Below are 27,899 nucleotides of genomic sequence, written 5' to 3'. Positions count from 1 at the left end.
GCTTAATCTATAAAAAAAAAGCATATCACTCTGTTATAAACTGAAACTAATACAATACTGTAAGTCAACTATACTTCAATTTTTTAGAATTTAAAAATTAAAATAAAAAGGCAGTTGCTACACAGTTGCAGCTCTAAGTTGCCATAAGAATGGGGACTCAGGGTCATCAGAGATTCCAATTTTCAAGAAGAACTATCAATCTGAGTCTGTGTGTGTGTGTGTGTGTGTGTGTGTGTGTGTGTAGAGAGAAATTGCCTCATTTTTTAATACGGGCAATTAATATATGCATTTAAACCACTGCGCAGACCAAACATGTCTTTAGAATAAATCTGGTCTCTGAGCCACCAATTGGAGAGGGTGACAGGTGTAATGCAGGTCGATCGCTATCCTTGCTTGGGTTGATTATTCCCCTAACAGAGAATCCCACCTCCACCTTCAAGATTCTTCAGATTCCCTTCCCTGTGTGGGGTGGTCTGGCTACTGGAGTTCCTGCCCCCAGCCCACTGCTCAGCCACCTTCTTCCAGAGGAGTTCCCTCTACTGCAAAGAACTTGAGTCCTGTGATCAGGAGACCTGGGATCCCTGCTTCCACACAACCTGGCTGAACCTCAGTTTCCTCGGCTGGAAGACCTATCACTTAAACATTAAGTGGAGCAATATGTTTCATAAACTTCACAGCGTCTTGCAAATGCAAGGTGGTTACCATGGCTAAATTCTATTCATATCAGGATTCAGGTGGGCCCCACAGGAAATTCTCCCCCACTCTCCCAAACTGCTTTATATTCAATATCCATGCCATCCCCTAGACATTTAGCCACAACCTGCCTCATATCATTTGGTATTGGCATTAACTCTCCTGTCTTCAACTCTTCACACAAAAGGTTTTCATTTCCCCAGTTAAATGCAAGCTCTCAAAAGCAGAGATTGTCCACTGTGTTTCCCAGTGTCCATGTTAGGACCTCACCATTGCGATCATCACCCAAAATATGCCGATTAAATTAAGAAGACAGTTTGCAGACTCTTAGATGGTCTGCATTCACCTTTTACTCCTTTCCAGTCCCAGAGAGGGAATTATGTTTGTTAAGAGTAGTGTGGGATGCAGAGGAAACTAAGAAAGAAAAGAACTTCTCACCTGTAAAGGCTTCTAACTGATACTGGGAAGTGACTTCAGGGGACTTAGCAAAAGATGATGGAGATAGAGATGAAATGGGAATTCTGGATCCAAATAAGCACAAGAAGGAATGGCTCATAAATGTCTTCCCAGTCCTGCCCTCCCTTCCCACCATTTCCTCTTGTAAAGCAAGGAAACAAAAAAAAAACAAAACCACACTAAACCCAACCCTAAAAGACAAACAAGAAGATGAAACAGGCAATTCCAGCCAGAAGCAAGCATGGGAGGAAGGGAGGACTAACAGAGCTGGGACCCTGCTTCTCCGACACTCTCTCCTTGCTACCCTTCCTGGGTGTCTGGGTGGCTGGCAATCCTGCAACCCTCATTCCCGAAACCTGGGTTTCCTAGTGTGCAGGTGAGACAGCCCTTGGGTGTTGATATGATGCCCAGTGTAAAGAGGGAAGGGGAAGATCAGCCACACACACACCCGTGGTTACTGTGACACCCTTGGATGAGCGCCAGCTCGAAGCATCTTCACACGAGTGCAGTGACTGCAACTTCCGATTACGTGTCAGATAGCATGGACTCCACCTCCTGTTTAAACTTTATGATCTGGATAATTACAAGGGCTCTTTAAGTTCTTCCTTGTTGGCAGGAGTCTTGGGATTTCCCAACTGAATTTTAGTTTTACCGACACTATAAAAAAAAATCTGATGAAGCTAAGTCTTTTGGGGGATCAGTCCTTCTTTCCCCAGCCTCAGGTTTGAGGGCTGTTGGGTCAAACGTACCGCGTCGTGTGCGCCTCTTTCCCGTCTTCCTTTTGGGCAGCGGGTCGGTTCCTTGTACACGTCTCCCTTCTCATTCTTACATCTCTTCACGCGTCTATGACAGATTTTGATCTAGGAATCTACAACAGAAAGTGTGATATTTTACTTGTCTGTGGTCTAACATCGATAGGAAAACATTATTGTAAGGCTCTCCTTTTATAGCTTAACTTTAAAAATAAATAAAAATGCAAGGTCCAGGGAGAGTGAAAGGCTTATTCAAACTTACATTAGCTTGATTCCCAGGATTAAGCTCATGTCTCCCAAATCCCAAGCCATTGAGCTCTCCCCTACTCTACACTAAACTCTTAGAAAGTACCATCATATTCCCTTTTATGCCAGGTCCACTCAGGACAGATGATCTCAACTGCAGTTCCGGAAGCAAAAGCAAACAGGGGGCTCCTAATATTCAGAAGCTGTTCTGTCCTTGTGCTGACCGCTGGCTGTGAGAATGTCCACCCACCCATCCTCCGCTCCCAGCTGACCGCTTGCAGGGGGTTTAGAGCGGCAGACCCAACAGAGGAGAGCACGTGCTGGTTATCGCTTCATCAAGGGCAACTGAATTTCCACAGGAGATTCATTCCCCACAAAGAAAAGTGGAGCCTCCTGGACTTGGTCTGGGGTCCTCCTCCCTGAGCCTCGACACCCCTTCCCTTCCCCCTTCACTGTCACTTTACTCGTCTCTCAGATTTTTGTTTCTCTTTTCTTTTAAATACATTCCCCCAATATTTTCACTTGTTACTGTTTTTGTAATTTTTATTTTTATCTTTTTATTTCATATTTCCTATTTTTAAATTTTAATCCCTCTCAGTGTTTAAACTTTTCAGTTCATGGAGAATTTGTGTTTTGCCTAAGATTTATCTTCTCTGCTTCTTTATGTCTTTAAGCGTCTACCATCTGAGTTTATGACACTTCTTCTATTTTAGGTCTCACCTACTTTATCTTTTTATTTTAAAGAACTTAACCTTTCACCTTTTTTGGACTTGTGAGCTTATTTTTAACTTCTCTTTTACTCTCTTTTTCCCTTAGGTTATACTCAATTTTTTTTTTTTAATTTTAATGGCTTCCTAAGTTTCAACTCTACCTTCATTTAAAAGTTTTCACCGATTTTAATATTATCAAGAAGCATGGTAGGGAGCGCTCACACCATAAATACATTTTGAAGGCCCTTTTCCCTTTGGTTTCCTACCACCACCCCTGACTTTCTGTTAAAATTATCCTAATTTTAGAAATGGATTTTACAGTTCTCATGAAAGGAGTTCTAAATATGGAAAGGGGAGCCTAGATATACCCCAGAATGCTGGGTTAGAACCAGAGGTGTTAATGTGAACACATGGCATATGTGTGTATACATATATTTACACACATACACATATCAAATATGTTATATACACATACACATCACAAACATATATTTATTTCATAGCTCTGTCTGCTGACAAAGCAGTAAGACACCAGGAGCAACAAGCACATCTGCCCAGAGCTTGGTTTCTAAATACCATTCTCCATTAAAAGGAACCAGGATTCCTTGAAGAAATGACAGCTTCTAAGGCTGAGGCAAGAAAAGTTGAAGGGGAACCTGAAATATCTTCTGTCCCAAAGAAAGCTCAAATAATGATGTAGGTACGTAAAAATAAGCCAAAAACAACAACACTGGACCCAGTTTGGAGGAATTCCTATTGGCAAAATTTGGGACATTTTGACCATCAAAATAAATAATGACAGTAATAAATTATAACCCAGTGAATAAGAGAACCCATGAACCCATATAGGAATACATACATACATACATATATACATACATAATGGAAAGCTCTTCTTATGATAAAATGTCAACTAATAAATGTAGAAAGAATGATAGAATTAGAAAATCACCATTTTGCATGTATCATAGTAATAACTGATTCAGGCAAGAATCATTAACAAGTGCTAAAACTAGTGGGTAACCATTTGATGGGAACAGGATCGATACAGAGCGTCAAACAATCTCTCTACAAATAATTCACTAATTTCAAAGGGGAAAATAGTAACTTTACAGCAGAGAAACCTGGAGGACATCAACATAAACTGTATGCCTTCTTCCACGAGGCACTGTGAAAAATACAATCTCACTTCTGTAACATCCCTACTGAAAACACATAATCTGAATCTAATCATGAGATAGCATCAACTAAACTCAAATTGAAGAACTTTCTACAAAAAAGTCAGTCAGGGTTGAGAACCTTGGTTTTAGTGACACTGTACCTTTCTCCCACATCTCCTGTTAGGTCCTCTTGTAGAAGAATTCCATTGAGGGTCACTGAACCATCTCTCACACCCAGTTTCAGGAAGTGATTTTCCCCTTGACTGAAGAATGAGACGCCGAGCCACCCAAACCCACTGTTATCAAACAGCACAATCTCTGGAAGAATTCTTGACTCCTTGTATAAATGACTTAGCACTGAGCCCCACCCTAGTACCAGTGCACTGACCCAGAAAATTCAAAGTGTTCCCTAATTCCAGAAATTGCTTGATGCTCCACCTTGGACTGGATGAGCTTGACTTGCCTGATGTGGGGAAAACCAGGTCACCTGAGAAACAGTTTAACTGGGTGATATGCCCTAAGTCTTCATTTGCTTCTCTTTGGGCTTGGTAAGAGCCATAGTGTTTGCCTCTTAATGATTAACACTCTTCTCTTAGAAACCTAGCATTGTGGCAAAAGGAAGGAATTGAATATGTTGGCTTTACAAAATGGGTTCTCGTATCTACTTGTAAGAAATTTCCCTATACTACTGGGAATGCAATTTGGTGCAGCCACTACGGAAAATGGTATGGAGGGTCCTTAAAAAACTAAAAATAGAGTTAGCATATGATCCAGCAATCCCACTCCTGGGCATATATCTAGAGAAAACTCAAAAAGATACATGCATCCCAATATTCATAGCAGCACAGTTTACAATAGCCAAGAGATGGAAGCTACCTAATGTCTATCAACAGACAACTGGATAAAGGAGATGTGGTATATATATTCCATTATTTATATATATTAATGGAATACTACTCAGCCATAAAAAAGAACGAAATAATACCATCTGAGCAACACCGATGGACCTGGAGATTGTCATTCTAAGTAAACCAGAAAGAGAAGGAAAAATACCATATGATATCACTTATATGTGGAATCTAAAAAAAAAAAAAAAAGACAAATGAACTTACTTACAAAACAGAAACAGACTCACAGACATAGAAAACAAACTTACGGTTACCAGAGAGGGGAAAGGAGTGGAAAGGGATAAACTGGGAGTTCGAGATATGCAGATACTAACTACTATATATAAAATAGATAAACAACAAGTTTATACTGTGTAGCATAGGAACTATATTCAATATCTTGCAGTAACCTATAATGAAAAAGAATATGAAAACGAATACAGGTATGTATATGTATGACTGAACTATTATGCTGTACACCAGAAAGTGACACAATATTGTAAATTGACTATACCTCAATAAAAAAAAGACAAAAAAAGATCTTCTGTTTATAAAAAAATCCCATAATAAAGGAGAGAAGATATCATAAAATTGGAGAAAACACAGGCAATTCATATAAGCCACAAAGGGATCATAACCAGAACATATAAATAACTCATATGAATCAATTTTTAAAAAGGCAAACAACTCAGAAAAGAGTTTGAATAGGCACTTTAACAAAAGAGGAAACCTGAATGACCCATAGACATATGAAAGGATGCTCAATTTCATTAGCAATCAAGGAAATACAAATTAGATCACAACGAATTATAATTTTATAGCCACAAGAATGACAGAAAACATGAAAGTCTTTACATTTAAATTTTCAAATAGCATACATTGGTGAGGACATAGGGCAAAAGGACTCCTCACCTATTGCAAGTGAGAAGGAAATTGGAGCAATCACTATGGAAAATAGTTTAACATTACGTAGTACGGAAAAGTGGTAAAGTCAAATGCCACAAGATCATTACATACATGCACAGAACTGGCTTTGTTAGGGAAACTTAAAGCAGACAGTCAGCAAAGCATGTATGGTTCGCTGGTAGCTCAGTCTCCCACAAAGAAGACTGAAGGGCCAGGGTGCTGCCAGAGGCACCAGGGAGCTCTACTCCAGAGGCCAGGACCCCCTGAGAATAGCCTTGCTAGTGGGTGGAACAGGGGGATGGGTGTGGGGTTTGGTCAGTGTCAAGCAATATAAATTTTCGATGCCAGCTATTCAATAAGTCGTCCAGCAGCCACTGCTGGAGATTGACCTTATGCAAAATTGAATGAAAGCACAGCCCCTTCTTCTGAGTTAAGGGGGAGCTCCTGATTCCTGCTCTCTTGAAGCTGGGCAACCTGAACCCCAGGGGCATTTATCAGACAATCCCACTTGTCTCTTCCCAGCTGGTAAAGCTGACCAAGTGCTTTACAGCCCATTCATTTCACTCCAAAGTGTATACTCTAGGGACTCGCTCATGTACATACAATAATACTAATAGGCGCATTACTTATAACAGCAAAAATGACGACAACCCAGATATCTATCAGTAGTAGTCTGGATGAACAAATGGTCTGTTCAAATATTGGAATATCAAGGAACAGAGAAAATAAATGAAATTCAGTTACATGTATCAACATTTTAAAATCTCAATAATATACTTAGAATGAGAAATCAATCAGAGAATTCAAAAGAGGCAAAACAAAAGTATATGTTATGTAGAGTTATACTTACAAATGGTAAAATTATAAAGAAAAGCAATGGAATGATCAACACAAAGTGAAAATATTAATTTTACTGCACACGTGTAATAGATTTGGTGAGGCAGGAGGGTGTGGATACAGTTGTAGAAGGACCCAAAGGTGTTTCTAAAACACCGTCAGTGCGCTTTATCTTAACCTGAGTGGTAGATGCCCAAGTGTTTGCTTCATTGTTATTCTTTAACAGTACATATACATTTCTTTATGCTCTTCTATTAAGATATTTCACCATTTAAAAAGCAGAGAAAAAAACTGCAAGTATATGAAAAATAAAGCTAAACTTCTGAGCAGACTTCACTTACTATCTTTGGGGTAAATTTCTAGGAACATTATTGCTAAGGCAAAAGGCACGAACACTTTGGAAGGGTCAGCATTTATACACACTTCAGCAGTACCCCTTATTTTAAGTTTTATGTTATTATGTACACATTCATGTAAATTGCCTTTACTCTTCTGGGTCAAGGTGTGAAGCCTAAATAAACAAATAATAAGGTGAGGAGGTGGGACTAGATGTGGGGGAAGGGCCCTGTTGCTATTTCCCAGCAGAACATAGGTTTGATTCCTGTGCAAACATGATGGGGTGTCAATCCAGGTTCCCAGGTCTGGAGCCTTCTTCATAACCCATAAGGGACCAGAAACTCCTCTCACCTCCAGCCTGTGAATACCCTCCTGGGCCTTCCTGCCTGTCCCTAGCTGGAGGCCACCTCAAGCCATCTAATATCAGCTTTCCCACCCACCTGGAACTCACTGCAGCCTCTTCCGCAAGAATGAGCTTCATTATCAGCCCATCTTGATGGAAGTGCCAAGTGACTTTAGAACCACCAGGAGCTCTCAGCAAAAAGCCTAACATAAACATCCTAAGAAATGCTTCCTTTTTTCCAGGCCTTGCAGGGTGTGGAAATAAATATTGTTGACTGTGCCTGGGTAGAAATAAATCTCTCCCTGCTACGAAGACCACAAGAAGAGCAGAAGCCTTGCAGCTCTGGTGTCGTCCGCCTGGTGTTGTCCCAGCCCTGCCGATGCCCCCATGGCACTCCCCACCCACCTCCAGCAGAGCCCTTCGCAGGCAGAGGGAGCTACTTGTCTCTGTGCCTGCCTCCCTTTCCCCACCTGGCTGTGCCTTGCACACCTTTAATCCTCAACATCAGCATGGCGCTGGTGCTTACGATGGACACCACCGCTAAAAGAAATCACCCTCAAAGAAGGGCAGCATTATACTCTTCTTACTCAAAAGAAAACGTGAGTCCAGGTTGTCAAAGAAACATGTCCAAAGCCACGGAGAGGCTGGTAAGAGGCAGAATCGTTAGTCTCTGAGTGCCATTCCTATTTAGGGCCCAGCATGAAGGTTTCAGTAACAGCCATAGTGTACAGCAGTTCCTGGACTCCTCAGGTCTGCATCTCTGCCCTGGCAGAAACAAAATGAGCTAATTAAATGCTTGCCACTGGCTTATTTTGGAAACTTCATGGAGTGTGTGAAAGCCTGAATGAATTTCAGGCCACTGTTGATTACTTCAAATGCGGAGGAAATCATCCAAGCATGGGAAGAAGGTGAGGAAGCTAAACCCACGGCTGAGGGTTATTAATATTGTAATGCTTTTGCTTATTGGCGCAGAAAAGCAACTCTTGGCTATATAACGGACTAACACTTTAAGGCTGTAATGGAGAAGAGTAAATAGAATCCTTCAAGGTTGAAGAAGAGTCCAACCAAATACTCTGTCTAATTTTTTTGGAATAACCAAGATCACCCTGTTTACTGTGGGAGAAAGAAAATCAATAGATTGGATTTAGAGGAAACTAAAGGCACAAAGGGGTCATTCTCTGCGGGGTGAGTAGAGGGTGGTACCCTGGCACAGACCCCTAGAGGGGCAGCAATTAAGTGAAAAGTACTCCATGCTTAATAGACTCAGACAGAAAACAAACTGTGGTTACTGGGGGGCATGTAGGAGGAGGGACAGATTAGGAGTTTGGGATTAATAGACACACATTACTATATATAAAACAGATAAACAACAAGGACCTACTGTATGGAACAGGGAACAATATTCACTATCTTGTAATGAGCTGTAATGGAAAAGAATCTGAAAAAAGAAAAGTATATGTATGTATAACTGAATTGCTTTGCTGTACACCTGGAACTAACACTATAAATCAACTACACCTCAGTAAAAAAATAAGAATTATATATATATTTTTAAAGGTAGTCCATGACGCCTACTAAAATAATCTAACAACTAATAAATATAAAATATAAAATAGCTCCTTGCAAAACTTAATGACCTCTGGTGGATTTGCAGAATTCCCCACTGTTGAGAGCCTTCCTCATGAGGCGTGAGAACCTTCCCTCACTCTTCTCTCCAGCACATACGCCAGCAAGGTGTGATTTAATCCAGTGATCACACTGATAAGGCTTTTGGGTCACAGCATTTGTCTCAATCACAGAGCTTTCTGGGAACCCAATTAAATCTCGCCTACTTCTCAGGCTTTCAATCCAGAGCTTCATATGCCCAACTTTTGAACTTTCCAATCCAAAGTTACCCAACATGGTAATTTCTATCACATAGTAAAATCACTTGAGAGAACACAGGATGCTTTGGAGAAATATGTGTCATCCTTCAATAGTTGGCACAGGACTGACCCAGAGAAACAGACTTAGAAACACCCGCCCTTGAGTGGTGGCCGTTCCAACCCATCACTTCTGTGTATGTCCCGTTTAGTGGTGACGTTCAGGAAGTAACTAACCCCCGTGAGCCCCTCGAGCTGGGATTCAGGCGGACATTGAAACAAGGCAGATTATATGTTTCAAAATAAGTTATGGATCAAGCATCTCCAACACAATGTCAAACGAACTGATTCTAAAAAGAATTTAAAATTAAGCAAGGGGAGGGAAATAGCTCAGTGGTAGAGCTCATGCTTAGCATGCACAAGGTCCTGGGTTCAATTCCCAGTACCTCCATTAAGGAAAAAAAAAATTAAAATTAAGGAAGATAGAGCTCTTTTGCAATATGGATTTTCAGGAGCCAGTATTAACTCATCCTCTGATAGCTAAAAAAAAAAAAAAAAAAAAAAGTGTAAAAGGGAGGGGATCGGGAGAATAATTCACTCTTTGTTAATCAAAGCAAGTGTAACTTGATGTGTGAATTACTCTAAAGTCCTCCAGAACATGGTTTATCCTTTCCCTGGGCCCTTCCATCCAGTCGACTGGCCATCAGCCCCAGAAACCCTTGCTCTGTGTCTGTGGGATCCTCTTCTGCCTCACGTTCCTCCAGCTGCTGGCACTGCCTCCTTGCGGCTCTGTCTGGTGCCCTTGCTCTGCCTTAGGCCTCCAACCACCTCCTGCCCTTTACATCCTCTCTAGCTCCTGGAGGCCAAGGCTGACGGAAAAAGCCTCAACCCCAGCTGCACCGCACCGTGCTCCTAGTCTCCCTCCCCCTTTCTCTGCCTTCCAGCATCCTAAGCTCTGGCCGAGCCAGAGTCCCCTTTCCTCAGACAGTCTGGCACTTTATGTTTCTGCCTTTCTTATACAACACTCAGCCTAAAATAGCTTTTCCTTGCTCTTTGACAAGGAAAAATTCTACTTATTCAGCCCCCAGTGTCTCACGACTTCTTGATGCTCCCCCCTCTGCCCTGTCTTCCGCACTTGCACTGTCTTCTGGAACACTATCAGTTACGGGTTTATCACGCTGGGTACAGGGCCAGCCCCTCGTGGGCAGGGCTCTTTCTGGCCTTATTTGCGCATCCTCTGTTGCTCTCAATGTCCAGCCAGTGGAAGCCACAGTGTGTCTCTGCTGAAATAATATACTCTACTGGATTTCCAGAGAAATGGTATTGTCCCCACAAGTTGAAATTGGGAGCCTCAGCTCTGTCATTTCCAAAGTGCGATAGCTCAGTGAGGTAACGCCCACACCCACTTATTTCACAGAAGCGCTTGTTTCATCACCAGGTGGGATGCGGAATGCTGATACTGCGGGGCTGAGCACACTGCACCTTTCTCTTGTCACATATTTTACCAGGGAGATGCTTCTTTGCATCTCTGTCAGAGAAAGGCATTCTTGAAAATGTCTTCTCTAAACTTGATGATTGGAGCTGCTTCCATCTCAGGACCTGCAATGCTGCCTGTATATCTCCCTTGGTTTTTACTTTGTCCTAAAAAGCAGCACCACTCACCCTGCAGATTCATCTATTCAGTAGAGTTCCAGGACTGGGGACAGGATAGGCACGTTGACTCACCCCCCGGCTCGCACAAACTAGGCACTCAGAAAGTGACTGCTGAATTGTAACTGTGGGTCTGCCATGGACATAGAAAACAAACTATGGTTACCAAAGGGAAAAGAGCAGGGAGGGATAAGTTAGGGGTTGGGGATTAACAGACACACATTACTATATATAAAATAGATAAACAACAAGACCTACTGTATAGCATAGGGAACTATACTCAATGTCTTGTAACAACATGTAATGGAAAAGAATCTGAAAAGAATAGATATATGTACGTATGCATGTATGTATGTATGCACGTACATGTATAACTGAATCACTTTGCTATATACCTGAAACTAACATTGTAAATCAACTACACTTCAATAAAAATTTTTTTAAAAATAATTGTTGGTCTGATTTTAAAAAAAACATTTAGGGGATACTTCTCCTCAGTCTTAGTAACACCTCTCTTTGCTTTTGGGTCTAGTTGATCATTTAGTTACATATTCACCCTCACGAGGACATGTCTTTGAATACGATTTTGGTTTGTTTCAAATTTTGTTATTTAAATATTTCCTACATTATTAATTTATGAATATATATTCACATGATACAAAATTTGAAAAGAATTATATTAAATATAAGATGCAATATATTAAATACAACAGATCACATGGTAAAAAATTCTAAAGGAACCAAGATTAAAAGGGAAAATTCTTCCCCCTCCCCTTGGCTCCCTCTTCCCTTCCTTGAAGGCAATCAACGTGGCCTGTTTTCTGTCCTTTTAGAAATAGTCTGTTCACATACAAGCAGATATATATTTTTCCTTTTGACACAATTGCTAACACATTATATACAGTGTCATGCACTTGCTCTTTTCACTTAATATACCTTGGAAGTTGTTTTGTATCTGTTCATAAGAGTGTTCTCACTCTTTTTACAGAGGCATGGTCTTCCACTGTGGCTCTAAATTACTCCTCCAATATGGTGGGTGGAATTCCCAGGCCCTGAGCAGCTCACCTCTCAGTGCTACTGAAGGACAAATACCGTCAGTCAACTACCAGGCAGCCTAGATCTCTTGAAACAGAATATTGCCCCATATGTACCTGGCACTTACATAAACTAAAGCCATACTTTGGCCTCTGTTGTACCATATCTAGCTAAGCCAGCTGGCACAAAAGACTATGAGAATAGAAAAGTATGCTTGTGACCTGCAGTGCATCCATAGTGCTATAAATTCTGAACACAACCTTTGGTTGATGACTCAAGATGAACATATGGTTTCCTTAGGAATTAGTCAGTAAGTCTCTTTTTAACTTGTAGTAGAAAATCCAACCACATTAGTACTGGGGAGATATCCTTTTTCATCTTTATCATCTTTATACCATTCAGACTTTATTTATATTACACAGAATTATTTTACCTACAAGTTCATCTCCATCATCACCTTATATGATTTATGATTGGAATAAGAATCAATACAACTTTAGAAGGTACATTTAAGGTACTTTCTCTCTCTCTCTCTCTCTCTCTCTGCATTGAACATTAGCCATCAGCCACATGTGACATGAGTTTTTGAAATGTGGCCAGTGATGTAAGTGTAAAATACAATCAGATTTCAAAGGTGTAATATGAATATATATACTATCCCATTAATCATTTTATATTGGTTATATGTTGAAATAATATTTTGAATGTATTGGATTAAATAAAATACATTATTAAAATTAATTTCACCTGTTTTTTTTTTCACTGTAGCTATTAGAAAATTTTAAATTGCAGATGGGGCTCACATTATATTTCTACTGGACAGTCTTGGTCAATGGCATGTATTTAATTATGACTTCCTAATTCATAGAAGGCACACTAGAGTGGTAAAAGTAAATTCTGTTTTAGCTCCTAGAATTGAGGTTTTGGCTTTCCTTTTGTTTAATAAATTTAAAGAATTTTAGAATTCAGAACTCAGCCATGCTTGATCAAAAGGTAACAAAGAAAGGAACCCAAAAAATGGGTTATTGAATGTACAGTTGGTATTGAGGACTAGGAATTTCAGAAGAATCAGGGAAGATGTCACGTTCACCAGCAAGTTACATTTGGAAATGCTTGGAGGGACTCCTGACTCACTGGGAACAGGTCAGTGGAGCGTGGCTAAAAGGAACAGGAACGGAAAAGTCACTTCCTGACTTCATCAGGTCTAAGCCTTGCAACAGGGACACTCCTCTCCAGACATCCTCTGATGCCCTCTTCATCCGGTTTCTTTTTCCCTCTGGCTGATTTCAACTTGAAAACTCAAAAGCAGAGTGTTAATCAGACTCAAGTAAAAGATCTCCAGTATCTCATTCTGCCAAAATAAAGAGTCATATCTTCAGGATTTCTTTTATAAAGAATATGAATGATCAGACCTCTATTTTGATTATCAAAAACAAATCTTTTTCAAGTTTTGATCAGAGGAAGAACATTCTTCCAGGCATCAGGAATACAAAGTACACTCCACAGTCCATCTGTGCCAGAGAAGGCACAGACTCAGTGGAGACACCAGAGCAATTGCTCTCTCCCACTGTCTTTTTCCTCAACATCATTTTCTCTCTCTGTTCTTCCATCCTCATTCCTGCCTCATCAGGAAAGGAATATTTTTGTTGTGAAGTGTCTGATCTCCTTGTGAGGACTCGGGGGGCTCATTCGCCACCACGAAGAGCTAATCCCTGCCTGTGCTGATGCCAGGCACCCACTCTGTACGAGCTGTCCCTGCATTCGGTTTGTGGCTCACATGTGAGTCACCAGGGGTGTCTTCTGTCTACCCATCTCTGACAGTACCGCTGGCTGCTCCTGAACAGAAGTGATGCTGCCCTCACCTGGGAAACTTCCGCCTGCTGAAATGCACATTATTTACACAACATGGACTATATTTTGAGTCAGCTCATTCCACCTAGAGCCTCCGAATTTCAGGAAAATCCAGCTAGCTGATTTGGAAGGGTATAGAAACAGCAGAGAAAAAACATCATTACATTCGCATAGACGGTTGAGGGATTTTTTTTTTTTTTGCCCCATTGCAGGTGGAGGATCCAGAGGAGGAAGACTACTGTTGGATGGAGTCTGTCCCCTTTCAAAGTCACATTCCAGCTTTTGGCATTTTACTCTAATGCTTCTGCTTGGCTAGATCCAGTCTGCTAGTTCCTCGGTTCCCACCCCTCCTTCACTGCCATTTACTCCACGTTCCTCTCTCCGTGTTAATGGTTAACAGAGCATGTACTGTAAATTAGCATTTATAAAAATCAATTATACTGCTTCATAAGACAGAGCAGAAACTTAGATTGTCTTCGCCAGATCATTTGTATTTATCTGTTAATTATAAACCCTAATTGTCTCTTTTTATCATATTAATTTGCACAAATTGTACAACTTCAGAGTTTAGCAGTTTTCAAGCCCTTGAAATACAATTATTCTCTCAATGTTCTTTTCAGAAACATGGTATTCATTAATGATTAGGTTGGTAAAAATTAGCCGTTCTGATAATTGGCCTTGGCTTCTCCTTGGCTTTTTTTTTTTTTTTCTTTCCCCCACTAAAATCCTGGTTCTCACAATTATGCACGCCTGTTAGCTTCTGACGGTGCCCAGCTCTGTTCTAATTGGACTTTGTAGCCCCCGAGACTTCACAGGGTTTGGGCTCTATTCAAAGTAGAATACAGTCCTACGCCAGGGAACTTCTTCCAAGGAGGTCTGCCTCCTAGCCCTCTGCCCAGCAGAACCTGGACTTCTGTCCCATGGGCTGAGTCCACCTGCCCTAACCCCTGATATAACAAGACTTACATATGAAGGAGGAGAAATGCTTTCCAAACTTGTCCCAATTGTGAAACTACTGCAGACTCTCACCCTTTGCAAGTTGGCGAGCATGCTTTTAAAAAAAAAGGGCCTTCCCAGGCTCTCCTGGCCACCTCTTGACTGTGGCTTTGTTTCCACTCAGCATGGCTGCTACGTAGGAGGAGTCATATGTCACACAACATGTATCAAAAGGCCAGAACAAGCTTCCTTCTTTCAAGAGGCTGCACAAATCTGAGTTATGGGAAGTGAGTGATCCAGACTGAGGGACAAGGCATCCTGACCACCCTGAAACCAGGTGGCCTCCTGCCTGGGGCACTGCAGGCACATTTCCGAAGCTTTGCCTCCAACTCCGATGACACCGGCAGACAAGCTGTTGTGCCCCAAAGGAGCAGTGAGGAGGGAGACTCCCTGTCCCCTGCTGCCCCACACAAGGGAACAAAGATGAAGATTCTATCCTTTCCCACTTGGGAAATCCAGTCACATTCCTCTGAAGAGTGGGGTTCACCAAGCATGGGATGGTTGTCCAAGATTATAGGAGTGAGTGTCTGTACAGCTAGAATTCTTTGAGTTCTCTTGCTGGTTATCTGGAAACGGTTAACCCACCACGACTCCTCCCCTTTCAGATGCAACAGTTCAGAAGTTAGGCCAAGTTTCCTCATGTATAGTATCTGAGATAGGACTCCAGCCAGGTACAGGTTTGCAAGCCAAGACCTAAATCTGTGAACTATGGTTTTCCAGGGATTTCGTTCATTTTATTGGTTGCGGAGGAGGTGCTGTGGAGAGGTTGGCTGGCCAGATGGGGCCTAGGAGGAGAAGGGCTCCCCTCCATGTGGGATGGAGTATGGGGTTGTTTGCACCATCAAAAGGGAAGGGCTTCCCTGTGTGTTCCAGATACAGGAACTCTCTCTGATATCCTTCAGATCATATTACTTTTAAGAAAAGCCATGTTTTCCCACATGCTTCCCTCTCACGTCCTCCTCTGTAGGTACCTCCACGCCCCCTTCTGCAGTCCTGGTGTCACCTTCCTTAGACCTTGGTATCACACAGATCCTCAGATGACTCAGCCAACAGGTCATCTGATGATATCAGTCTAAGCAGAAGCCATGGGGTTAATGAAAATGCAGCCCCTGGTTGTCACTGAGTCCCAGAATAGGAAAATGCAGGGCTATGGCAGCTTGTTCCAAGTGTAACCACACAGTCCAGACTAAGCTGGGAACAGTTTTAGGGTGATGGAGACAACGAAAGAAGAAATCTGAGCTCTGTCTGCTAACACATACTGCACCTTTGCAAGAATTAGGCAAAGGTGTTCCTTCCCCAAGATACTTACTTGCATCTGTCCAAAAATTGTCATAATAAATACACAAGCCTACCCCTTAGATATGGACCCTGGTGCAGTGCACAACCTGTGTAACTGCCTGCAGTATCTCTACCAAAGAATCAACAGATGTGACAATAATAGAAGCTAAAGAGCCCTTTCCCTTGTTTGAGTGCCGGGCTGAGCGTTTCACAGGTATTATCTAATCCTCACATCAACCCTAAGTACTATTATTATTCCATTTAGATTTTGCAAATTATGATACTGAGATTGAACGATCTGCCCAGACCAGAAGCTACTACTAGGTGGCAGAGTCAAGACTCGAATGCAGGTGGGTCTTATTAGAGAATCCAAGTTCTTGACCACCATGCTCTATGGAAGTGGAAACACGGCAACTTGTGGAACGCTGGCTGTCTGTTGAAACAAAGGCACTGTCTCAGGGAGATTTCCTTGAATAAGAAACTTGAGAAAGGGATTTGGGTGCCTGTGATCCTGAGGGCACTCTCTTGAGGAGAAGTAAGCTAGCAAGGGAAGCAAGATAGCAAGGATAGAGAAGATGCTGGGCAAGGACGTGGTCTCAGGTAACACACAGCTTGGCCTGATCCACGGGTCTCTGGAGCATAAATCATACAGCAGGACTAGCCCAGCTTGAGGCAAAGGGGCCAGCCTGCTGGACCCCCGTAAATCATTGAGTCACTGGGGGTCAAGAGGTAGAACCTTCCATGTAGCTCCAAGTGAAGTGACTCCCAAGAAGGTCACAGATGCAAGCCCTTGGCTGAAGCTCTTGCGGCAGCTGGAGGACCCACGGACCAGCCAGGGAAGGGGATCTGGGCAGGGCACTTAGCATCTGCTACAGGCACCCAGTATATCTTGGCAGAGTCAGCAAATGTGGCCTTGTGATGTCTTTAGGGTACAATCTCACTTGAGTTAAAAGTGGATTTAATCCATTATGTAACACACAAGTTACACTCCAACCACCCCCAAACTTATGGTGCAGACAAGGAGCTTGTTACACGCTACAAAGACAGTCACAACACACTGGTCAGATATTGTCACTCTGTAACTCAGAAACCGGCCAGGCTCCCACGGCCGAGAAGGGAATTTCCCCAAACTACTTGGGATGCCAAACTACCAAGAAGGGAATTTCTAAGGTTAAGATGATCAGTTTTCAAACCACACTTTCGGCCTCATTTTCCACGCCATCCCTTCAGACACCCTACGCTGCAGTGCCCGCTGGGACGACTCTTCCCCAAGAACCACGAACTTTCCCAGTCCCATGCTTTTGTGAATGCTGTTGCCTGAACTTAACATACCCTCTTTCATCCTTCTCTGCCTGTTGAAATTTTAGTTAAGGCCTTTCTGTTCCAAGAACAAGAAGCCCACTCAAGCCAGCTTAGGCAAAGTGGGATTTCTATAAGGAATGTGGATCTCCTAAGAAGAATGGAAAGGGTTTCACAAAGGAAATGCTAACAGGAGCTGGAAAGTCAGCTCTCTCCCTGACCTGTGGTGCTCTTGTGATAGCATAAAGCTTTGAGGGCGGCTTCTCAGTTAAGGCTGACTTCTTTATTGCCCCCTTCACATGGGAGTGGGCCCCCACAGCCACGTACAGGCCCCATAATATGCTCCCACTCCGAGGCCACAAGTATTGGACCAGGAAGAGACACTTGGTATCCTCTGAGGCAATTAGAATTCGGAAGTAAGACTAAAAGTTAGATTATAATTCAGTCGGGTGTCATGATTAAGGAAGATGTAAACCTGGAAGTTAAGGGGTGGCCGGCCATCTTGTGTCCACAAGGTAGACCAATTAGCAGAGAAGGCCAGTTTGCAAATAAAAAACGGACGAAGCCAAAATGTAGGGAGAAATGGCCAGGTTGACACCTTTTCAGTCTCCGGTTTCTCTCTCTCCCTGAGATGCAGCTGCATTTCTGCCCTAGAGTTTGCTGATATCCCTGTAGCCTGGCTTCTCATAATAAAGACTCATTCTCAGTTTAAGAAGCTCCAGTTGAATTTGGGAAATTGCAAGTCAAAACTCCTCAACAAGACACACACCCCTACTCATCTCTGTGTGTCTGCTGCAGTGGTCTCCTCCACCCTTCCTCTCCCTTCCCCCTCTTCTCTTCCCTCCCTTCCTCCTCCTCCCTTGGGCCTGGTCCTCCCCCTTCCCCACCACCTCTTCCTGCTCTCCTCCTCCTCCTTCTCCACTTACTTCCTCCTTTCTGCTGCTGCTTCTTTTCTCTTTCTCTTTCCCTCCCTCCCTCCCTCGCTCTCTCTCTCTCTTCCTACTACCCTCCATCCTCTCTCCCTCTCCTCTCTCGTACTCTGATTTACTTATCTGCTGTCAAAATCCAAACACAGCTGCAGCAGCCTCCTTCACGTCTTCCGGGAACAAAGTTACCACTCAGCTGCTCTCAGTTCTAGACTCCCCCACAAAATGCAATCACCCAGCCATCGCCCCATCTCCCCTAAGACCTCTCTGACCAAGGAAATCCAGAATCACATACAAACATAGGTGCAGAGCCCACAGCCAGGGGAGGCATGGCCTGAATCATCCCAAGTACCAGCTTGCCCTGGTGAGGGCTTCTCTCCCAGTCACATTTACTGCGGCTCCCTCTGCTTTCCATCACGTGCTGCTGTACTTCTAATGACTCTACCAGTTTCCTTTCTATTAAGTCTAATTTATATATATGAGCCTACAGCAAAAGCTTCTTGAGTGTATTGTGGGCACATCACAGGCACTAAAAACATTAATCTGATTAGTGTACATGAGTGGGGGTAGGGAATACTTGCAGTTTGATTTCTGATGGGTGATTCAAGAGATGATATGCATTTAGGGATGGAGAACCTTCCCCAAATATTTTTTCTTCTAATTTTCCAATTATTCTGTTCTCTGTGAACCATAGTACTCTAGATATATCTATTAAACACTCATCATGTTGAGTTGTCCTTATTTATCTAAATATCTAACGCCTCAACTGGACCATGAGCTCTCTGAGGGCAGGGGCCGCGTCTTTTTTACCTTTCTATCCCTCACCTAGTACAAGCTCGACATAAAGAAAATGTCTACTAAAATTGTCTGTTGGGTTGAAGTGAATCCAAATCCACATAAGATTTGGGCTGAGGACATCTCAGCTGCTGGCAGCCATTTGCCTGGTTTTCTGATTCCTCTTGGAGGCCGAGTGTGGTAGAAGTTTTCTTGGAAACCACAGTTTTGGCAAGACTACAACCTTCCTTCTCTGAAAGGGCTCACTTTGTGTATTATAATAGGAGAGCCAGATAAATAATTTTTTCTGTAAGAAACATGTTTCCTCTTCTGGACAGCTTTGACAGCCTATTGTTTAAGTTTGAAAAAGGAGCCCAGAAATAATCTGCAGAGGAAACATGGCTCAGGTGTCTCCCCTGATGCTATTGGTATCTTGAGACCAACCAGAGAGGTAATTTACACACACATATGCATACACAACAGAATTTAAGTGCGCTCTGTGTTTCCACAGGGTGTCCAAATACTAACATTTGCCATCTGGCCTGCTCAGATGGCTGATTCTGACTTCTTCCCCCAAAGTCTGGGTTTGCCTTTGTTTACTACTCAAACGTGTATGGAATCTGAGCACCATGCTAGGCACAAAGGAGGCAAGGATGAGAAACTGCACCTTCTGCTCTTAAAAAGCAAGTTTGGACCATAAAGAAACAATTGCACAATAATGCCACAAAATAAAGCTTTCATATGCTAAAGTAAATCTTATAACAAGGTGCATTGTAAGCGTAGGAGAAGGAAGTCTGCGTAGGCAAGGCAAGGAGAGATCACACAGGAGTCAGCTCCTGACATCATCCATGGAGAGTAAAATGATCAGAAGGCAAAGGGTGGGACTCAAAGAAACACTAACATTAAAGGATAAATCAAGAGGAATCTACAGAGGATACTGAGGAGGAGCAGTTAGAAATGGAGGAGTAGAATTAAGAGAGAGCAAATCCATGTAAAGCAAAGGAAAGAGAAGAGCATGAAAGCTCTACAGTGTTGAACAGCCCCCTACCGTAAGCACACAAGGTGCCCTTAGGATTGGGCTTTTTAGAAGTCATGCTGATCTGTGAACACATGGTCTCTTCAGTATCTGCACAGAACCTGCCAAAAACATCTAAAAATTTGCTTTCAATTTGCTTTCAGCCACATCTACATCACTTGGGCACTTGTTACAAATGCAGAAACCCAGATCCATCCAGGAGATTCACATGCACGTTAAAGATGGTGAAGGCACCACCACCTTTCCCTTGAGACGTGGCGGTTTGGGATAAGGGTTAAGATCAGTGACTTCCAAGGAACTGGCTTCACAAGGTTTCAAATTAAAAAATCAATTTGACAGTTCTACATAACAAAAAGTAATATACATAGAGCATTCCTCTCCGTAACCTTGATTTAAACACAGTGACTCATACAGAAGATATTATGACTCTATTACTGACCATAAAACAGGAGTTTAAATGCCTTGTCAATGACCACAGTGATAACAATGAGTAGAGCCTGGACTTGAACCCAGATATCAGATTTACTTGCAGGGAGGAGGATTTTGTTCACATAAAAGAGCAAGAAGCCAGCAAAGGGTCTGAATGAAATATCATTTAAGACAATTTAATTTCCTCTGCTCTAATGCTGGGCCTGTCAAGAAGCCTTCTGATGGCTGATATGACTTCCTTTGAGTACTAATTCTGAGATGAGATGTCCTGGAACAAAGAGAAATGACCAGGAAAAAGACAAAATTTCATATGAATAAGCTGACATACTGTTCATAATTTTTTTTCTGAGATGGTTAGAATAGACAGGGTTTTCCAAAAATGACTTGCCTCAAGTGAGCTGATAAACTGAGTTTCTGAATTATCAAAGCTCAGAGCCTGTCATAACCCATGTGGGCTTCACAGTAAATATGATGCAGCAAAGGGTTGGGGAGACAGTATGTCAGGAATGGGCTGGGCTGGGAATCAACCCGGCTGTAGTGTTGGCTTCCTCAACATGACCAACTCTTCAAACACAATGTCTAAAGAAGCTGGGTCTGCTCTGGGCCAGCAATATTATTCAAGAGCTTTAATCTGGTGGGTGAGATGTGGCAGCAGATGGTTCTGTGTTGATAGAATCATTTCTTTCTTCTAATTAACTGCTGGACAAATTCCAGTTCTATGGAAGTCAGTCTAGTTTGAAAGAGTATTTGGCCAATAATGGTATCCTCTTCTTGGGAAAGGAGTTGGCAAGAGTTAAGGAGGACTCTAACCAAACGGTCTTGGGTTCAGGGCAAAGGGTCAGCCTCTAATGGGAAGTGAAGTGAAGTGAAGAAATCAAGAAAAACACCCAGTAATATATCATGGTGTTTAAGAGCATGGATTTGGGGACCAGGCAGACGTGGTTTCAGGTCCCAGCATTTCTACTGATGGTGTAACCTTCAGGAAGTCACTTGCCCTCGCTAAGCTTCATCTGTAAGACTGGATTAATAATAATAACTGCTGCACAAAGTTGTTACAAGGATTAAATGTCAGTAAGTTAAACAACACACCCAACATATAAGTGTTACATGCTATATGTCAACATTATAACTCAGAGGAAACATTCAAACCTAGATGGTAGTAACATCATCATTACCTGGTCTGGGCATCCCCAGTGGAGTTGAGGGTAGAGGCTTCAGTGGGTAGACCCTGGGGTGGGATATGCTCCAGGAACATCAGAAATGAGCAGACAAGAAGACTCTACCTGCTAGTAGAGATGGGGCTTTGGAAATAACACTAGGCCTCGGCTGGGCTGAACCACTTGGTGGAACGAACACCTTAAGCACTGCACCCACTAGGGCCTGAAGGGCTGGACACAAACAAACACGTTTCTGGATAGAAATCTATTCCTGAGGCCCAGCTCTAGCTGCTAGCCAGTTAGTTCTTTTCTCTTTATAACAGTGATAAAAGCTTTGATAAAGAAATGCCTTCAATCTGTTGGCTAAAGTTACTTATCTCATTCCAATCAGCCTTGTCTTTCTCAATCCTCGTCCCACCCTACCTCTCCTCCAATCTGAAAAAATACTGAAAAGTTTATTGGAAATGTCTTGTAATTTATTCTGTGATGGAATGGTTCCCCTGGAATATAAACAAATGGAAAGGCCTGTAGGTGATGTTAACTCAAGTTGGTAGAAGAAGACACAAATTCCCTCTGGCCTTGAGCAAATTGGAGAAAATCACTCCCAGGATTTCCCAGTAAGATTAATACCCAAGATTTCCTGGTGGGCTTTGTTATACTTTTGGAGGTGAGGAAAGCTGTTTCCAGGGCTCCCACGAGAGGCCCACTGTGACCCAAGATGGCTAGTTAACCTGCTGGTGCCAGGCAGATAAAACCTCCACATAACACTGCTTCATCTAGGCAGCCTGGGCTATATTCCCGCAGACCAGCCTTCGGTCCTCCAGGTCCAGATGCAAGCTCTCATTCTACAGACCACAGAACTGCAAATAATTCTGAGTCACTAGGGAAATGATGAATCCTTCCCCTGGTTTTTATCTTCACTCTGTAGTGTACAGATGACCCTGTCTCAGCAGAATTACTCTACCCTTTCTCTTTTTCTGTTCTGCTCTAGGGTCAAAGGTTAGCCTTGGGCATCATCCTTCAGTTCCTTCCTTCTTACTTTAGGGACTTTTTGGTGCAGTGCTAGAACTGGGAGGTCAAAACCATTACCACTATCAAGGATGCCTCTTCCAGCTTGAGATCTGGGGCCATAACAGCTTAACAGAGTTCAGCAAAAGCTGGCCAGAGAGTCTGCTGTTACTTTGACCTCTGTTCCTCCAGCTCACAACATGAATAGGTTTTATTTAATTAAGCATAAATGATACAAAAATGTTTGCTAAAGTTGAAGACAAAACAATAGCCAAGACATGGAAATAACCTAAATGTCCACTGACAGATGACTGGATAAAAAAGGTGTGAAATATATATATGGGACACAATGGAATATTACTTAGCCATTAAAAAGAATGAAATAATGCCACTAGCGGCAACATGGATGAACCCAGAGATTATCATATTAAGTGAAGTAAGTCGGGAGAGGATAAATATTATATGATATCACTTATACTTGGAATCTTAAAAAATGATACAAATTACAAACCAAAAACAGACTCATAGGCATAGAAAACAGACTATAGTTACCAAAGGGGAAAGGGCAGGAGAGGGATAAATTAGGAATTTGGGATTAACAGATACACATTACTATATATAAAATAGATAAACAACAAGGACCTACTGTATAGCATAGGGAACTATATTCAATTTCTTGTAATAACATATAATGGAAAACAATCTGAAAAAATATATACACATGTATATATATGTTTTTAAAAGTTGAAGACAAAAATGAATCGAATATGATTGGCAGAGGTGGCGGGTGAAGATGGGAGCCAGGCAGACCAGTAAGAGTCTTTCAGCTCCAACCCTCAGGTTGGGGGATGACCACAATCCATCCCATCCCACCCCCCAAACTATCCACCCTGTCTTTTCCTAAAGGAATTGCTGGAAATGCTAGCCTGTTTTAATTATGCCAACAGTGAATGCTTTCTTTTACTCTTTTCATGTGTTTGTCATTAGAAAAACAAAAACAAAAACCTTCCATTTAGGCCACTTCACACTGCTTCCTTCTATGAGTCTCAAGTCTCTTTTGGATTTGAGCTATGTTTTCCTTTAGAGGCGGCTGTCTTGCTGAAAAAAGGAAGCAACAGGCCAGTTTGAGGCTTGGAAGCCTCCCAGATCATCAGGAAATCCTGGGGGCCTGGGTATCAGTCTCTTTGAAATTTGATTCCTCTAAAATAAAAAGGCCACAGAGGACCTCTCTGAACCCCAGCTCTCCAGGGCCAGCTTTCCAGGGCTAGTGATTTGTAGCCATTAACAGGGTTAAGCCTCTTCCTGATGAAGCTCTTTGTTTGTCCTCTCAAATGTCAAATGGTTAGGAGGGCAGGAAACCCAAGGTCAGCTTCCATTTGGAGCAAACCTAGGAACTGAGGCACTCTGTTCGGGGGGTCCTAGTGTACATTTTCATTTACACTTGACCTAATCTTCCTCCACTCCCACAGATTTTATTTTCTTTCCCCTCTACTAGCCCAAAGAGAGCATGCTTAAGGTTTCAATAGCCTAGCACTTGAAAAAAAGAAAAGAAAAGAAGAAGAGCAAACTCAGATGACCACAGACCCTTGGCATCCCTTCAGTTGCTACAGCTTAAGGTAATCATGGTCAGTATCAGGACATGAGGGTCATTTGCAAAATATCAATCTGTCAACAGGCACAAAGTTTTAATTGCCTGTTAAATGGCAAAGGGACCCATGCAGAGACCGTGTTAAACAAGTTCCAAATTCTAAAAGCAAAGCCTTACATGTGCAGGATTATCCTCCTTCAAATGAAAACAATAATAAATAATCTGGCAACATTCACCACTGAGATCTTGAAAACAATTGTGTTATCTAGGTTTCTAGATTTAAGTTTCATCTGTCCAAAATGGTATTTTTTTTTTATTGAAGGCCTACTCTGTGCAAAGACTGATGGGCAGTGGCAGTTCCTCCAACAGCCCTGAAACCTGGGCTTGATAGGTTCAGAGGGCTGAAGCAGAGCATTTGACCCAATGGAGATGCACGCTGAAGATGGCTACTTGGAATGGTAGAATTTCAGACCTCAGAGGAGACTTCAGAAAAGACCAGGGAGAGAGGAGGGTATAACTCAGTGGTAGAGCAAATGTTTAGCATGCACGAGGTCCTGGGTTCAATCCCCAGTAGCTCCATTAAAAAATAAATAAATAAACCTAATTACCACCACCCTCCCCACCATGAAAAAAAAGAGAGAGAGAGAGAGAGAAAAGACAAGACCTAGGAGATGAAGTGACTTATTCAAAGTCAGTCACACTACTCCAAAGCCAGGACTAAAACACAGGTCTCTTAAGGTCCATTCTGGGGCTCTTTGCTTCATAGTCACCTCTTTAGCCTAGCAGAGGCTGGCCAACCTAAGAGACACAAGGAGGAAGACAGACACTGGCAGCAGGGATGGGTGATACCAGTAGCACTGGGAATGTCACAACTGGGATTTGCCAGTAGGGAAAATTGCCTGTAGCTACCGCTCAAGTCACCGGACAAGGTTGGAGAGAAACCAATCTCAGAAGGGCCTATCTGACTCTGAAATAAGGAACAATAATGAGAAGATGAGAATAACTATTCACTCTTGTGGCTGCCAGTCTCCCCCAGTAAAGCACCGTTCTTGGTACTCGCTCCCCTATGAAGCCCACTCACACCAGTCACGCGCAACGGAAGTAATACTAGCCTTTTATCTTTCAGCTTCAAATGTTCACTCTTAGGATGCATCTTCTCAGGACCTGGACACCAAGCTTTGAGAAGCCTGAGTTGTCACATAGAGCGACCAGGTGCAGTTGCTTCAGTAGGACAACTCCAGGCGAGCCCTCAGCCAGCAGGCAGCATCAACTGCCCATCACCTGAGTGAGCCTGATGGCTGGCCAGCCCCTTCAAGTCTCCAGATGACCACAGCCCTATGCAACATCTGACTGTCACTGCAGGAGAAACCTCGGGTGAAAACTGTCCAGCTATGCCCAGGCAACCCAAAGACTCATGAGAGATGGTAACTATGTTCTGAAGCACTCAGATTTGGGTGGTTTATTACACGGCAATAGATACCTGGAACCACTCCTTTACACAGAATGGGACAGACAGGGAAATCCTAAAGATCACTGGTAAGGCATCATTTTAACTAAGGACTTCTATGTGGTTAAAAAAAAAAAAAAAAAAAAACCCAGCCTAAAAGAGAGGTACGAATTTTTGTGGAGTAAACACTAGCAAACTGTGAGGTTTACATGAGCAACTAGCCCAAAGCATCAGACATCAAGGACATCAAGGGGAAAGGGAAACTGTTCAAACCTAACCTTAATGAACACCCAAGGGCATTCATTATGCACGTCACCCCAGCAATAAATACTCCAGAAGTAAATCAAATGGAGGACGATGCAGAAGAGCGAAGAAATGCAAAGCGTAATCAAGGGAAGAAAGAGGCATATGCTCAGTTTGGTACAAAACCATCTGGAACGCTCCAGAGGAGGGTGAAGCCACGTGGGATGAACAGAAGGTCATGCTTTGGAGACTACGAGAGATTGCCCAAGTTGTTCAGAGGAATAACAAGCAAAGTTTAGAGGGATAATGAGAAATATTCCAAGTGTGCGTGGAGAGAAAGGTCAGGCAGGAGACAAGAGGTCTGGGAGTGACAGGGAAGGACTTTTACAACGACAGCAGCAACATGAGCTAATGGAGCAGTTATCACACTATAAGCAGGCTTTGGTGCTAAATGTTAGTCGTTAGTCGTCACTGCCCAGGCTGGGCCTCCGAGTAATTCAGCTAGTTACAGGATCTTAGCAGAAACCACCTAGATCTCTCCGTGGGTCCCAGAGTTCACAAAGGTTGCTACTGGAGACCTGGTTAAAAAGAAGCTTTGGATTTTATTCTTCCCTTCAAAGATCACAAAGATTAAGGAGCAAGTGTCTGAGTCAGACACACTTGTTCCAGGAGGAGACATTTTATGGAAATCAAGACTGGTTGAGAATGGGGTTCCAATGACCTCGGGGAATGAGGACCTCGCTGAAGAGCAGCGACACCACTTTGGAAAGGATTTCAGTTCTGCACGTCCCATCACCGTCATAATGCAGCCTGGGATGCAAGGCCTGGAACACAGCAAGGTAAATCAAGTGGAAGGGGTTCATCATACATTAAAATAAAATCTCCTTAAGAGAATTTCTAGTGTATACCAGAAACTGAGCTGGAAATTTTACATACATTAGTTGTAAGAACCATATGAGATTGTTACCACTACTTCGGTTTTATAGGTGAAGAAACTCAGGTTTAGAGAAGTTAACTTACTAGCCCAAAATGACGGAGCCAGGAATAATAACTACAACAACAGCAAAGCATTGTACTGAGTCAGGCCCCATTCCAAATGCTCTAATGTATATGAACTCATTTCACTCCCACAACAACAATGAAGAAGGCACTATTACTAACGCACTTTAGGTACCACGTACGTGGTAGAGCTGGGATTCAGTCCTGCCCTGAACCATTTCACCGAATGGCCTCTCGAGCTAGACGTCCATGTCTGGCTGCCTCTAAAAGCCTGTATCTTTTCCTTTGTATCCCACTTCCTCCATGACTTCTTTGAGAGGTTTCCAATATCTAGAAATCTCAAATTAAATCTTTATAACATGGCAAGTTGGAAAAAAATCATCCTGAACACCATCCAGGGCCCTGCAATTAGCTTGCATAGATGACGATGCAGGAAGACGAATGGGGCCAATTCAGAGCCTGAACTGCTGCCCGATGGCCGTGGTACTGGCCCTTACTAAAGGGAAAAGCGGTGCTGCCAAGGCCAACTGTTAGAATTTGGAGGTGCTCTTGGGATTTTTCCCTATGAAAGTCAGAACTGAGAACAGCTCGCTGAACTATGGGTGAAGGAAACAGGGAACAGCTCACTGACAAAGTCTATATCCTGATACACGACAGACCTTCAAGGTGAGAAAGGCAAGTCATATTATTTTATTGCAAAACAAGAAAGCACAGAGAAAGCAGAGAGAAGACTAAGCAGCAAATACAGGCACAAACGATCAGCTGCTAAAAGAACAGAGAGACTCAGGTTGCAAACAGAAATTCGACTGCTTGGTTCTCACACTGGGAGAAAGGCAGGAGTCAGGTGCAGTGAGAGACGTGCCTCTCCTGCCTGGGGAGTTTTTTCTCCCTTTACGTGTGCTCGCTGTCTGAAAGCTAGCAGCCTTCAGCGTTTTATTAAGAATTCCTTTATATTCAATATCTTGTAATAACCGTTAATGAAAAAGAATATGAAA

The 27,899-nt window shown here is 42.6% G+C and overlaps 1 long non-coding RNA gene across 1 annotated transcript in view; it reads right to left on the bottom strand.

Annotated features, from left to right (window-relative positions):
- Nucleotides 1-27,899, bottom strand: part of LOC105075240 (uncharacterized) — a 331,910-nt gene that overhangs the window by 80,767 nt on the left and 223,244 nt on the right. The window contains exon 11 of the long non-coding RNA XR_012507554.1: nucleotides 1,899-2,017. This is a non-coding gene — a long non-coding RNA (uncharacterized LOC105075240). The remainder of the gene's footprint in view (nucleotides 1-1,898; nucleotides 2,018-27,899) is intronic.

Source organism: Camelus bactrianus, chromosome 6, assembly GCF_048773025.1.
Source record: "Camelus bactrianus isolate YW-2024 breed Bactrian camel chromosome 6, ASM4877302v1, whole genome shotgun sequence".
Classification (NCBI taxonomy): domain Eukaryota; kingdom Metazoa; phylum Chordata; class Mammalia; order Artiodactyla; family Camelidae; genus Camelus; species Camelus bactrianus.
Note: the sequence above shows the minus strand (reverse complement) of the source record. Positions and strands in the feature narration are given on the sequence as shown.